Source organism: Elaeis guineensis, chromosome 9 (genome assembly GCF_000442705.2).
Source record: "Elaeis guineensis isolate ETL-2024a chromosome 9, EG11, whole genome shotgun sequence".
Classification (NCBI taxonomy): domain Eukaryota; kingdom Viridiplantae; phylum Streptophyta; class Magnoliopsida; order Arecales; family Arecaceae; genus Elaeis; species Elaeis guineensis.
Window position 1 is genome coordinate 9,531,674 of NC_026001.2, and position 15,108 is coordinate 9,546,781.

The 15,108-nt window shown below is 39.4% G+C and overlaps 1 long non-coding RNA gene across 1 annotated transcript in view; it reads left to right on the plus strand.

Moving 5' to 3' along the window:
* Positions 1-889: 889 nt before the first annotated feature.
* LOC105051767 (uncharacterized) overlaps positions 890-15,108 on the plus strand; it is a 46,263-nt gene continuing 32,044 nt past the window's right edge. Inside the window, exons 1-2 of the long non-coding RNA XR_833265.2 lie at positions 890-1,025; positions 1,387-1,527. This is a non-coding gene — a long non-coding RNA (uncharacterized lncRNA). The remainder of the gene's footprint in view (positions 1,026-1,386; positions 1,528-15,108) is intronic.

Below are 15,108 nucleotides of genomic sequence, written 5' to 3' on the forward strand. Positions count from 1 at the left end.
TAAAAAAATGAAAAAACAGGGGAACTTGCTAAACTAGGATTTCAAGAATTTTTCTAACAATAAATCGGTAAAAAATTAAGTTTAAAATTCATAGCAGATTGAAAGAGGAGGATTGAAGAGATTTACTTGACTTTTTGATGGATTTTGATCTGATTTTTGGTGTCCAAAATAAGGAAGAATCATCGATGGATAGCAGAATAGGGAGAAATCAAGGGAGACGTTGCGAGGTGATGAGAGACGATGAAAAATTCAGAGAAAAATCGAGATGATGAGGGCTAAAAAGCTGTTGCTGGGAGCCGTTGGGGTGCCGAGACTCGGGAGAGGGAGAACGATGTTTGGTTTACCCAGAAAAAAAAAATCGGGGACCTGGGGCAGTCGTCCAGTTTGACCCACCCTAGGGGATTGAAGAGATTTACTTGACTTTTTGATGGATTTTGATATGATTTTTGGTGTCCAAAATAAGGAAGAATCACCGATGGATAGCAGAATAGGGAGAAATCAAGGGAGGCGTTGCGAGGTGATGAGAGACGATGAAAAATTCAGAGAAAAATCGAGATGATGAGGGCTAAAAAGCTGTTGTGGGAGCCGTTGGGGTGCCGAGACTCGGGAGAGGGAGAACGATGTTTGGTTTATCCAGAAAAAAAAAATCGGGGACCTGGGCAGTCGCCCAGTTTGACCCGCCCTAGGGCCGGCTCTGGGTCTAACGTCACCAACCGTGGCCCAAATATCCTTATAAACTTGGTTTGTCTGGACAAAAAAATCTATGTTTTTTTTGGTATATCAAAAAAAAAAAATCTGCGTTTAAAGCCAGGTAGGAGACAATGGAAAATAGGAATAAAATATCCACATTTGCTATTTTCTCTCCGGCTCGAGCGTTTCCCGCCTAACGGTCACGAACTAAGGCGACTTCTTTCGATATAAATTATAAAGTCCGCGCCTGGTTGCCCCCCGCCTCTCTCTCTCTATATTCTTCCCGCCTCCCAACCCGTTAAGGATCTCGAATTCTTCGCCTTTCTCTCGGACAGGTAGTCTCCTCGTTAGTCTCGATCTATTACGTTGTCGATCCTCATGCCAAAAAATTATTTTGTGTCTTCATTTTGACCTCGGAATTAGGAAAGCTTGCAACCCTTTTGATTTCATCTCGAGACGATTGATTTTTTGGTTGTTTTCCCTCTGTTCTGAATGCTTTTGATGCAATGTTCTTGTGACTTCGGTTGGTGATCTTTCTTTTATGTTTTTCGTCAAAAAAAAAAAAATCCTTTTGATATTTGGATTCTCTGTGGAACGAGGTGCTGCAAGGAAATGCAAGAGTTGGGATTTTTTTTATTACATCAAACCAAAAAAAAAGGGGAATTGGGATTGTTAGGGATTTGTGTCTGTGTGCAGGGATTGGGATTTTTGGGTGAGGAATTCATGGAGAGTTTGGTGCGCGGCGGCTTGCGCCAAGAGTACCACAAGTGAGATGTTTATCGGTTCGGATTGGGCAATCAACGTTGAATTGTGCGACATTATCAATATGGCGCCTTGGTACTGGTTCTTTGCCTCTTCTTGCCTTTTTCTTATGTTTGCGATTCTGTTCGATCATCATCTATCTGTTTTATGCAATTTACTTGACGAGCTCCGCATCACCTTCACTGGATTATCTCAGAGATAATGCTAGTCGGGTACTACCTTGTTCCAATGGAGCTGCCTACCTATGTAATTGATTATGATAAGCAAGCCTTGCATCTTAGTGAAACCATAAACAACTGACCTTTGTGAAAATTGACACTTGATTTCATAACATATTGTTCTGTATTATTCTGATTTCTGGCCCACAAACCATGTAATGAACTATGTGGATAACTCAGCAATATATTTAAGAATTAACATACATGCGTTTTCTTAGTTATGCTGCCTCAATACATCATCATTAAGGATGACAATGGGTTAAATATGGATTGGATCAGCCAATATCAATACTTGCTCTGTAACTAAAAATCCTATACCTGAGAAATTCTTTGTGCACGGCAGGCGGTGTAGAAAATCCGACATAGAGTGCATCATTTTATGTGATTGGTCCACGTAGCCACAGTTTTTCAATACGCATTTAATGACTGTAGTTTCGCTTTCTCATTTGAAAGTTTTGGAATGACGAAAATATCCTTGCTCTTTGAAAAAATTATAACATCTTATATCCATATTATGACATCATGCATGCAGGAAGCCATAATTTTGACTCAGGATGCTATAATATGTCACAGAATGTCATAATTTTTTTAAAAAAATCTGAGCATTTTCGTCATTCAAATTTTTTAAAAAAAATAAAATTGTAGGCATTAAATACATATTAAAAAATGATTGGACAGAAATGCTTCTTCTATATTATGACATCCTGAACTATATTATGACATCCTTAGCCATATTATAACATCCTGCATATACAAAGTCATAATTTGATGTAGGATGTCATAATATGTCGTAGGATGTCATAATTTTCTGGACCATATTATGGTATTCTGTGTGCAGAAAGTTACAATATGCACAGGATATCATATTTTTTTCAAAGAACAGAGATATTTTTGTCATTCAAAATTTTTAAATGAAAAAACAGAACTACAGGCATTAAATATGTATTAGAAAGCGGTGGCTATATGGACCAATCATATAAAGTAGTCGCTCCATGCTGGATTTTCTACACTGCCCATAGTGCACAAAGAATTCCACACCTGTACTCATACGCACTTTGGGTTGGATAAAGATGCAGGTTGAATTAAATCAGATAAAGGACTTATTATGTAAATATTATAAAATAATTATAATTTTCAAAAAAAAATTATACTGAGATTATTTTGAATCAGGTTGGAGTGGGACACAGCATTATCTATACTCGATCTGAATCCGCTTTAGATATTTTTTTTAGAACTCATACCTGTCCCGAGTTTTAATTGGGTTGTGTTAGGTTGGATACTCAATGGATCAGCTAAAATTACTATTCCTCATCATCATTTGATTTTTGATTTTTCTTTCTGTGTAAATTTATCCATGTAGTTTGTTATTGAATGATTAAGTGAATTTTCTTTTTTGGCCAGGAGATTCTTATTTTATTTTTATTTTTTATTATGGTGAACTGGTGACATTTTGAGAATATATGTGTGTGATTTCCTTGCTAGGTTTGCTTCCTAATCTTTTGGTATTGTGATATAAGGCCATCCTAGCATAGTATGCTATTTTCTACTTGCTATAATATGTGATTCTATTACTGTAGAATGCCTTAGGCTGCAATAAAGGCCATGAAAAGCCTTTCGACCAGGTAGTTCCATATTCTGTTACTAATTGTAACACTTCTCCAGTTGACATGGCCAGTTCCATTGTTCTGTAGCAATCTCTTCAAAGTACTTGAAAAACTAGTCTCCGTCAGCTTATCTTTTTCGTGTCACAAAAAAATGACAAGTATGTCTTCTATTTACTTCTTGTCCACGTCAAGAATGTTGGTTTTCCACTATTCAATGCTTCAAGAAATATTACTAGATTTTTTCCTCCAGTGGAGGTTATTAAGATGCTGCAGCAATTATCTTGAATCAGTTCCATGAGACACCATTGTTGTCATGACCCCATTTACAATAAAGTATATTAAATGTCAGTAGGGGAGGTTCATGTGCCTGCACATACTAGTTTTTAGGTTGGACTGTAACCTGACATCGAGGTGAGTGCTCCAACAAGACTGCTGTCCATGCAATCCACTTTGTGTCAAGCTTATAAGCACCCATATCTGATTCTTTATGTCGTACACCACAGTTACTTTTTTCAAACTATACTTTGAAGTTGATCCTCTGCTTTGGACAGTCAGTGCCATTATTGCAAGATCAGCCTTCTAGAGAAATTTTTATTGCTGTACTTTGATTTAATTGCAGTTGTGTATCATGCTGCTTGTCCTTGTAGATTGTCGTTTGAATCATACTAGTTTAAGACCACTTTCAATCTATTGTTGGACTTCTTAACTTTTATTTATTTTAATCATTTTAATGAAGTGCAGACTGGCAAAGGATGCCCTCATGATACTTAAGAAGCGCCTAGGAAGCAAGACCCCCAAAATAAAACTTCGGACACGTTTTGTGAGCGCATGAAACTTTTTTCTCCCGCAATTAAGAAATTTTTTATTTTTGCAATTTGATTTTGTAAGATTCTTATAATTTTATAATTGCTCGTCATAGTTTCCTATTACATTTCTTTGAGTTTTGTTTCTAGCGATATTATTGGTGGGGAACACAATTTTCTAATAGGCCGCATCCACCTATTTTTATTTTTCGTAAGCAAAAACCCTACATCTAATCATCTATACATGACTTATGCACTGCATCCTCTTTTTATTGAAAATTGGAAGTTAGGATTAGCAAATAGTGCTGCGAAAATTCTTTGGCAGATAAGAATTTTAGTCATTGTTATAAATTTATGTCTTGCCCAAATCTTATCAAGCAGCTGAGGAAAAATTATCGATTACATTTTTTCTGAACAAATGGAAAAAGAGATCCAAAAGACTGATCCTATGTAGATAAGTCTTGCTGGTTATGAACTCAGGCTGAACTTTTATACAAATAATTTATTTAGATTCTATTAGGATTTTTATACTAATATCTTTCCACTAGCTCTGCATCTTGACAAATTTTCTTCAGGTCTTAGAGACTCTAAGCAAAAATTGTGGGGAGTATGTTCACCAACAAATTGTTGGGCGGGATATCTTGAATGAAATGGTGAAACTAGTGAAGAAAAAAAATAAGTACTTCTCCTCATTGCACACCTTATATGTTATGCTTTACATTGTTGCATGTACTTTGAAATGTGATTGTGATATGCCGGCTTCTGCAACTTATTTATGCGGCCAGACTTGAATGTGAGGGAGAAGATATTGATTCTAGTAGATACATCGCAAGATGCTTTTGAAGGAGCAGGAGGAAAATACCCCCAATATCATGCTTCATACCAAGAACTAAGCGTATGCTTTTAAACCGTCATCCTTTAACCTCCCTCTCCATCTCTCTCTCAGTGCGCGCGCGCATTCTCCTGGTTCATGTTTCATGCCCAGACCTACCTACTAAGCTTCTGGTTTATCCAATATTTAACCAATGAAACATAAGAGTTTTGGCCTTGAATTTACCTTATAACCACTTCATTTTTAAATAAAGTCCTTATAAATTACGATCAGCATGTGATATGTGCATGTAGTTTGTGTCCTGATCATTTGCACAGCGTTTTAATTTGCTGTTTGCTTTGTCTTTTTTGAGAAAATTGTTGTTTGGTCTGTGTGCATGAAGGTTTATGTGCTTATATTTTCTCCATGGGACTAGATATTGGTTTCAGTCTTCACTTGCCTCATTGTGAGCTTACCATCCCAGCCATATCATAGTGATGATGTGCATGAGACGCCTGTTTTGTAAAGTTTATTTTTCATCATCACATAGGAGAAAGAAATTCGATTGGTCTAGCAGATTTGCATGCAAATGTATATTGTTGTTTAAAGGCAAGTGAAAGTATAGTTTGGATTTGATAGATACAAGCAAAGTTAAAGTGTAGAGACAGGGAATGTCACAAAGGACTATTTGTGTTTTTGTGGTCCTAGATGCGACTTTGCAAGAAAGAGAGTGTTGGTCTCACTCCAGGTCTATATCCGGTGTTCATCCAGCAGTCATGCTGCTTCTCTGTTAATATAGTTAGATTGGTGAAGTAAATAATTGGATGTCCTTCTGGGAAATACTTGTATAACTACTTTGCATTCATATCCAATTCTGGCTTTTCAGTTAAAGAAAGCATATTGGTAAGAAAAGAACCTTGACTTCCTAAGCCAACCATCCTCAAGAGGAACGATAATTGCTTTCAACAGAGATGATCTTACACTGATGCTATTTTATTCAAAAACAAGTATGCATGGAATTTTTTTTATCTGTTTGTTTCTATCTACTCAAATGTTATAAATTGATGTATCATCTCAAACAACCTAAAATATAATCCACGTCGGCTATTGTACCGCTTTGTTTATGGATAATTTTCAAGAAGTATTCCTTAGACGCTTTGGTTAGCTCAGTTAGTTCAGTATCATCCTACATATGCATAAATCCTTTTGCAATATTGCGATTAAAAAATTACCAGTGAACATGCTACTGTAAGATCTCCCATTAAATCTATTAAGTGAACCATGACAGAGATACAAAGATTATGTTGGCTACAATCAAACAGGCATGTTAGCATAAATTCAGTGGTTCCTTCTACAAATGACAAGATATTCTGACCCTAATATTAAAAAAAAAAAAGAAAGAAAAGAACTTTTCTTCTCATATAAATGCCTGAAATCCTTTTCCTGATTTTATTCAGACAATGAAAATCTGTGATTCTTATAAATCTCTAGAAAATTCTAAAAATAATACATCATTGAAGATGCCTGAGTTGCTCTGATTACCATTTTAGATGTCTTCAGTACTTCCAAATCCAAACTATTTCTCCCTTGAACTTCTCATCTCCAAAAGTTTTCTTCATGCCTTATATGTACTGCTGAGATGCTTTGCTTTATGACTAAAATTATCCAGTGGTTTATAATGGATCATCAACAATGACAATGTAGAAGCTTTTCTTATTATTCTGACAGGCTGCTGGAGTAGAACTTGCACCACATACAGAAAATACTGCACCGTTATTTACCCTTCCACTGACTTGCCTTGTGATGCATCAACCTACTGAATCAACATACGAAGATGCAGCTATGCAGGCCACTCTTCAGTCTGATGATGGTCCTGCTCTTAAGTACTCATTCTATTTATTGTAAACTGCCACTTCTTTTGAGTGTTAAAAAAAAATATATGCAAATGATTCAAGAATTGGGTAGCTATAAAACGATGTAGGATCAGATTTTATAATGGGATATGACTGTGTTGTTAGGAGGGATTTAGTTGTAATTCAAATAGGGGCTTAGATTGGACCAGGTTGCGGATCGAACCACAGATCATGAGATTTTTTTCTGTTAGGATTTGACGCTTCAAGATTCAACCCACAGCGAGGTTTGTGATAAAAAATGGAGTCCAAAGAGACCAAGATCACCTCAAACAGAACTCGGATGGAGGAGATACGAGCTTTTGAAGTCGGCACGAGATCTGAGGCGATGGAGGACCGCCGGTGGTCGGCGGTAGGCCGCTGAGCGGCGGCAGCCGCGGCGGTGCGCGGCCCAAGTGGGGGCCAACACGCGGGACGTGCGACCCAGGTGCGCGGCTCGGGTGGGCGGCGGCCCAGCCGAGCACGCGGCCCAGCCCGTGCGCGGGCCCGCACACGGGCGCAGCCCAGGCCCACGCGCGCAGGCCGGCCCAGGCCCAGGCGCCTTGCCTGGGCTTGTACCCCGATCCATCGTGGATCGGGCGGTCCATGGCGGACCGCGTGGGCGTTTTTCATACGTTTCTCGCGGTCCACGGTATTATTCTGTGGATCTCTCGCGATCGGACGGCTCAGGGAGTTTTCGGTCTTGATCCGACGGTCCAAAAGCTTGATTTGGGCTGATTAAGGAGTCTTAAACCTTATCTAATTAGGTTTAAGCCCTTTAAAAGGCCTGTACACAGGAACAGTGGCTATGGTTTTAGTTTTCTCCCGTGGATGCATCGTACGTAACCCGAAGAAGAGAGAGAGGGTTGTGACGCTGAGAAGAGAAGCAAGAACAGGGATCTGGAGAGGCTTTTGGATAGCAGACGCCAGGTACTTCAGAGGTTCAGAGGGTCTTCCAAGAGAGAGAGAGCTTTTGAGAGAGAAACTTCTAGTAAGAGAGAATTGAGTGTACAAGGGTTGAGGGTGAGATCTCCTCTTGTAAAATTTTTTTTCATAGTGAAGTTTGCATGCCCCATAGAGGTGAGCCTTTTTTTGACTGATCCACGTATTTTGATTGTTTTTGTTTTGTTTCTTCTTTCTTCCTGCTGCATCGTGTGGTACTGAAAATATCTTGGAAGGTGATGTCTTAGCCAGACATCCACCCAACAAGTAGTATCAGAGTAAGGTGGTACAAGGATGCAGATTGCAAGGGTGGTGAGCAAGACTGAAGATGGAGAAGACAGGAACATCAAGATGGAGATCAACAAGTTTGATGGTAAGAGCAATTTCTCCTTGTGGCAGGCAAGGGTGAAGGACGTGCTCATCCAACAGGGGTTGATCGATGCTCTCTTGTGTGATGAGAAGCTGACTACCATAGAGGTGCGGGATTGAAAACGGCTACAAATGCAGGCGGTGAGTACCATCTGCATATACCTGATGGATGAGGTGGTGATCCATGTACTGAGCGAGACTTCTCCGATGGTGCTGTGGCCGAAGCTCGAGTTGTACATGACAAAGTCTCTCACCAATACTCTTTTTCTCTGGAGGCAGTTCTACCAACTGCAGATGATTGAGGGACAAAACGTGCAGGGGCATCTGAGTCACTTCCAGAAGATCCTCACCGACCTCCTCAGCGTTGGTGGGAATGTTGAGGAGAAGATCAGGGTGCTGGTTTTGCTAGCGTTGCTTCCCCCTTCGTACGAGTCCTTGATGAATATTTTTTTAGTAGGGAAGAGCACCATCAAGATGGATGAGGTCACCGCGATGATATTCTAGAATGAGGTTCTCAGGAGGGAGAACCCAGCTTCGAGCTCAGGTGGCGGTAGCTCAGCTTTGGTGGCTTCTGGAGGAGCAGAAGGCGGTAGATGGAGCGACAGAAGATCGCAATGAGGGCGGTCCAAGTCCAGGAGGGACTTGAGCAAAATCAGGTGTTACCGGTGTGAGGAGTTGGGGCATCTAGCCAGAGATTGCCCTCAACTCAAAAATTGGATGGTAGCTGCTGTAGCGACGGCCGACAGCGATTCAGATGGAGATATCTTGGAGATATCTAACGAGGTATCTACTTCTTCCCAGCAGTGGATATTAGATTATGCATGCCCCTATCATGTATGTTGCAGAGAGGAGCAGTTTGACTCTCTGGAGAACAGTGAGGGCACTGTATATCTGCCGGATGGATCGAGCTGTGCGATCAGAAGCATCGGGATGGTCAATTGCAGGACACATGACGGTGCAGTAAGGAGATTGGAGGAGGTTAGATACATATCCAATTTCAGGTGGAATCTTATCTCACTTAGCAGACTGGATTCGAGAGGCTACAGGACAGTAGTTGGTGGAGGAATCCTGAGGGTGCTACGCGGTAATAGGATTGTGCTGGAGGAAAAGAAGGGGAGCAGAAGACATTATTACCTGACGGGGAGTCCAGTGCGAGGTTGAGCTTCGAGAGCCAGGCGGAGTCCAGAGCGAGATGGAGCTCTAAGAGGCGGATCGGGTACGAGACAGGAGACTCGAGAGGATGAGAGGCGACGTCGCAAGGTGAGATTCCTATTGCTGCATGACGATGCCCCGAGAAGGTCTCAGATCAGGAGGAGCACAGCATACGACGGAGATGAGATCGAGCAACCTGGCTCGACTCCCATGTTTGTCCATCCATGATCAGCAAGCGATTGTCCCAGGGTATGGGGGCGAAGAGATCCAGAAGCTCTCGAAGTTTGGAGGAGGCCGAATATCGATTCGAGGTGGAGATTGTTAGGATTTGATACCTCGAGATTGAGCCCACAATGAGGTTTATGATGAAAAATGGAGTCCAACGAGATCAAGATCACCCCAAACGGAGCTCGGATGGAGATACGAGCTTTTGAAATCGACACGAGATCCGAGGTGGTGGAGGACCGCCAACGACCGGCGGAGTGACGGCGGTGCGGCTGCAGGCGGCGGTGCGCGGCCCAGGCTGGGCCAACGCACGGGACACGCGACCCAGGCCGGTGGACGGCCCGGGCTGGCGGCCCGCGCGGCCCAGCCGGTGCGCGGGCCCGCGCGCGCGGGCCTGCCCAGGCCCAGGCATCTTGCGTGGGCCTGTACCCCGATCCACCATGGACCAAATGGTCCATGGCGGATTGCGTGGGCATTTTCCATGCATTTTTCACGATCCACGATACTATTCTATGGACCGATCATGATCGGACGGCTCAGAGAGTTTTCGATTTTGATCCGACGGTCCAGAGGCTTGATTTGGGCTGATTAAGGAGTCTTAAACCTAATCTAATTGGGTTTAAGCCCTTTAAAAGGCCTGTACATAGGAACAGTGGCTGTGGTTTTGGTTTTCTCCCGTGGATGCACCGTACGTAACCCGAAGAAGAGAGAGAGGGTTGTGATGCTGAGAAGAGAAGCAAGAGCAGGGCTCTGGAGAGGCTTTTGGATAGCGAACACCAAGTACTTCAGGGGTTCAGAGGGTCTTCCAAGAGAGAGAGAGCTTTTGAGAGAAAAACTTTTAGTGAGAGAGAATTGGGTGTACAAGGGTTGAGAGTGAGATCTCCTCTTGTAAATTTTTTTTTTCATAGTGAAGTTTGCATGTCTCGTGGAGACGAGCCCTTTTTTGGCTGATCCACGTATTTTGATTGTTTTTGTTTTGTTTCTTCTTTCTTCCTGCTGCATCGCATGGTACTGAAAAGGTCTTGGGAGGTGGTGTCCTGGTCAGACATCTACCCAATATTTTCCATCTCTTCTAAAAATTTTAAGAATGTAAAAGAAACGTTAAAAAAGTGAGTCAATTATGAAGTATAGATGAATGGTGAAAAAAAGACAATACATATAAAAATTCTGTATTCACTATCATAAGTCCATATATATCATATTTAATGAAGTAAACATCATATCCAGTTCTTCAAGATGTTTATGCACTATTTATCAGCTCAATTTTCCTTTTTGGTAATGTTAATTGTGTCTTGAATCAATTAATGCCCAAACCCATGGAATAAATATAGAAGATCTTGCAAAGATTTCAAATGAATGGTGGCCAAGTATTTAACTCATGTGACAAATGTGAGATATACAAAAGATTTGATAAGATCTTTGGATAGATATGATAAGGATATGCATAGATATGATATGATTTTGGAAGATCCTTGCAAGATATAATATGGATGCTATATAAAAGCTACATTGTATAGCATTTGAGGCAAGCAAGCAAAATAATTGTGAGATTGTAAAGAGTAAATGAGAATTGGGTGTATTTGGGCAAAAGGTTTGAGAAATTTTGAGTATTTTGTAATATCTTTATTTTGTAAAAATTTTTTTGATCATCTTCATCCGTGGACATAGGCTTAAAAGCTGAGCCACGTAAATTCTTGTGTCTCATTATTTTTTTATCTTTATTTATTGTCCATTAGTTTATTTTATTTTCATGCCTAAACAAGGTTTGAATCCAGTGTTATTCCCAACAAACTGGTATCAGAGCTATTATAGCTAATTCTTGTTTGAATTTTAAGATGGCAACAACAAAATTTAATATTGAAAAATTTGATCGCAATATGAGTTTCACTATGTGGCAAGTCAAGATACGCGCAATCTTGACTCAGAATGGTCTACATCAGGCATTACTAGATGCAGACAAATTACCCAGCACTATGGATGAGGCGAAGGAGGAGATGGATGATAAACTCCTTGCTTCCATTCAGTTATGCTTGTCAAATGAAGTCTTACGAGAAGCCATGCAAGAGAAGATTGCCAAAGATTTGTGGGACAAGTTTGAATATTTATATATTACAAAGAATCTCACCACCAAGTTGGTAGTAAAGCACCGTCTGTACGCACTCAGCATGACCGAAGGTGCGTCTATTAAATCTTATATTGATGATTTCTCCACCATCTTTATGGATCTATAAAATATGAAGATTTCTTATGATGATGAAGATCAAGCTCTTATGCTACTTCATTCACTATCTCCATCCCACAAGCACTTTAGAGATACTCTAAGTTACAATCGACCAACTCTAAAGTTAGAGGATGTTAAAGCAGCTCTATTTTCAAAAGAGCTTATTAATAAGGAGCTTAGCACGAGTAGAAATGACAACCCGATAGAAGATCTATTCATCAGAAGAAAGTCTACAGATAGAAGCTCTACTAGTAGTCAAAAACCAAGGTCTAGATCAAAGTTTAGACACAAAAATTTGACTTGTAATTATTGCAAAAAAAAGAGACACATCAAAGTAGAATGCTTTAAGTTGAAAAACAAGCGGTAGAATAGAGATCAGAAGAAGGACGAACCCACTAAAGTTAGTTTTGTGCAGAATTAAGAGCAATGTGATATTCTCTTGGTTAGTAATGATGGATCCAGAACAAAAAATGAATGAATTCTGGAAACGACTTGCTCATTCCATATGTATCCCAATAGGGACTATTTCTCTACATATGAATCTGTAAATGGTGGAGTTGTATTGATGGGCAACAATCATGCTTGCAAAGTTGCAGGAGTGGGCACAGTAAAATCAAGATGCACGGTGGAGTAGTCAGAACCTTGACTAATATTTGGCATATTTCAGACTTAAAGAGAAATCTCATCTCTTTGAGTACTCTAGATATGAATGGCTACAGATATACTGATGGAGGTGGAGTTTTGAAGGTTGTCAAAGGCTCTTTAGTTGTGATGAAAGCTGAAAAGTTGGGTAAACTATATATGCTGCAAGACTCTACAGTTACAGGTGCAGCAGTCATGTCTGCATTTTTCATGTCATACTCAAATATCACTAGATTATGGCACATGAGGCTGGGACATATGAGTGAGAAAGGCTTAACGGTGTTAAACAGAAGATGTCTTCTTTGTGATCAGAGTACATCAATATTAGACTTCTGTGAGCATTGTATTTTTGAAAAATAGAAAAGAGTCAGTTTTAGTATGGTAGTTCATAAAACTAAAAGTACTCTGGACCATATTCATTCAGATCTTTCGGGGCCTACACGTATCCCATCAAAAGATGGTGTCTGGTATATGTTTATCTTCATTGATGACTATTCCAGAACGATATAGATCTATTTTCTGAAGCATAAAAATGATGTATTTACCATCTTTAAGCAATGGAAGGCCTCAGTTGAGAAGCAGACTGGAAGAAAAGTCAGACGACTCAGGACAGACAATAGCTTAAAATTCTGTGAAGGTAATTTCAATGAATTTTATAAAATTAAGGGCATTGTTTGTCACCTTACAATCAGAGGCACACCACAGCAGAATGGTGTAGCAGAGCGTATGAATAGAACGCTTTTAGAGAAAATTCACTGCATGTTATCAAATTCTAGCCTATCTAAAGACTTCTGGGCAAAAGAAGCTTCTACAGCTTGTTATTTAGTAAATCGTTCTCCATCCACGGCAATTGAATTAAAGACTCCAAAGGAGGTATGATCTGATAAACCTGCTGAATATTTTGATTTAAGGGTATTTGGGTGTCCTGCTTATGCACATGTTAATGATGATAAGTTAGAACCTAGATCTAAAAGGTGCATATTTGTTGGTTATCCTTTTGGTGCAAAAAGATACAGGTTATGGTGCCCTAATCCTAAGTCTCCAAAATTGATAATTAGCAAAGATATTATATTTGATAAATCTACTATGTTACACTAGAGAAAGGTGATTCCTGTTTCTTCTTATGCAGGTGTTGACTGTTGAGAGTACTTCTAAGCAGATGGAGTTCGAGGTGGAGAATGTATCCCCTCTCCAAAGTCCAGTTCAGATGCCTGCCTCTACTGAAGTAGAGGAAACACCACATATTGAGGAGGAAGAATATTTCATTGCTAAATATAAGACACCAAGAAAGAAGATGAGACCTGTAAGATTTGAAGATTATGTCTCATTTGCATTAGCTATGGCAGAAGAAACAAATACTATTGATGAGCCTTCAACATATTTAGAGGCTGTCTCCTATGTTGATTCAGGTAAGTGATTAGTAGTTATACAAGAAGAGGTAAAATCTCTTTAGAAGAACAAAACTTGAGAATTGGTCAAACCACCTAAAGATAAGAAAATTGTTAGTTGCAAATAGGTCTTCAAGAAGAAGGAAGGCACTCCCAGTATTAAAGATATTAGATATAAGGCACGATTGGTTGCTAAGGGCAATAGTCAAGTTCATAGAATTGACTTTAATGATATTTTCTTACTCATTGTTAAACATAGCTCTATTCATGTCTTGCTTGCGTTAGTTGTTATGCATGATCTAGAATTAGAGCAACTAGATATTAAAACTGCCTTCTTACATGGTGAACTTGAAGAGAAACTTTACATGCAACAACCTAAGGGTTTTGAAATCAAAGATAAAGAAGACCATGTTTGTTTGTTGAAAAAATTATTGTATGGTTTGAAACAGTCTCCCAGATAGTGGTATAAGCGGTTTGATTCTTTCATGATTAGATATGGCTATTCTAGGAGCTATAATATGATAGCTATATTTATTACAGAAAACTTGATGATGGCTCATTCATTTATCTGTTGCTTTATGTTGATGATATGCTTATTGTTGCTAAAGATATATCTGAAATTAACAAGTGGAAATTAGAGTTGAGTAGTGAATTTGAAATGAAAGATTTGGGAGTAGCTAAGAAAATTTTGGGTACGAAAATTCAGAGAAATAGAACTGCAGGTAAATTATATCGAACTCAGAAGAATTTTATTGAGAAAATTTTAGAGCATTTTGGTATAAAAAGTGCCAAACCTGTAAGTACTCTACTTGCTGTTCATTTTAGACTTTCAGCTGCATTGTCACCACAGTCAAATAAAAAAATTCAATATATGTCACATGTTTCCTACTCTAATACAATTGATAGTATCGTGTATGCTATGGTTTATACTCGTCTTGATATTTCACATACAGTTAATATTGTCAGTAGATATATATCCAATCCGAGAAAAGAACACTGGTAGGCAGTAAAATGAATTTTGAGATATTTGCGCAGTACTACTAATGCATATTTGGAATTTGGAAGGATGAAAGACAATATAGTTGGTTATGTTGACTCTGATTATACAGGTGATCTTGACAAAAGGAGATCTATTACGGGGTGTGTGTTCACTCTCAATGATTGTGCTATCAATTGGAAAGCTACTTTACAGTCTATGATTGTATTATCTATTATTAAAGCAGAGTATATGATAGTAACTGAGGCTATAAAGGAAGCTATTTGGCTGAGAGATTTATTTGGTGAACTTAGCTCCAATCAATAAGTGGCTGTCGTCCATTGTGATGGTCAAAGTGCTATCCATTTGACAAAGGATCAGATGCTTCATGAAAGGATGAAGCACATTGATGTAAA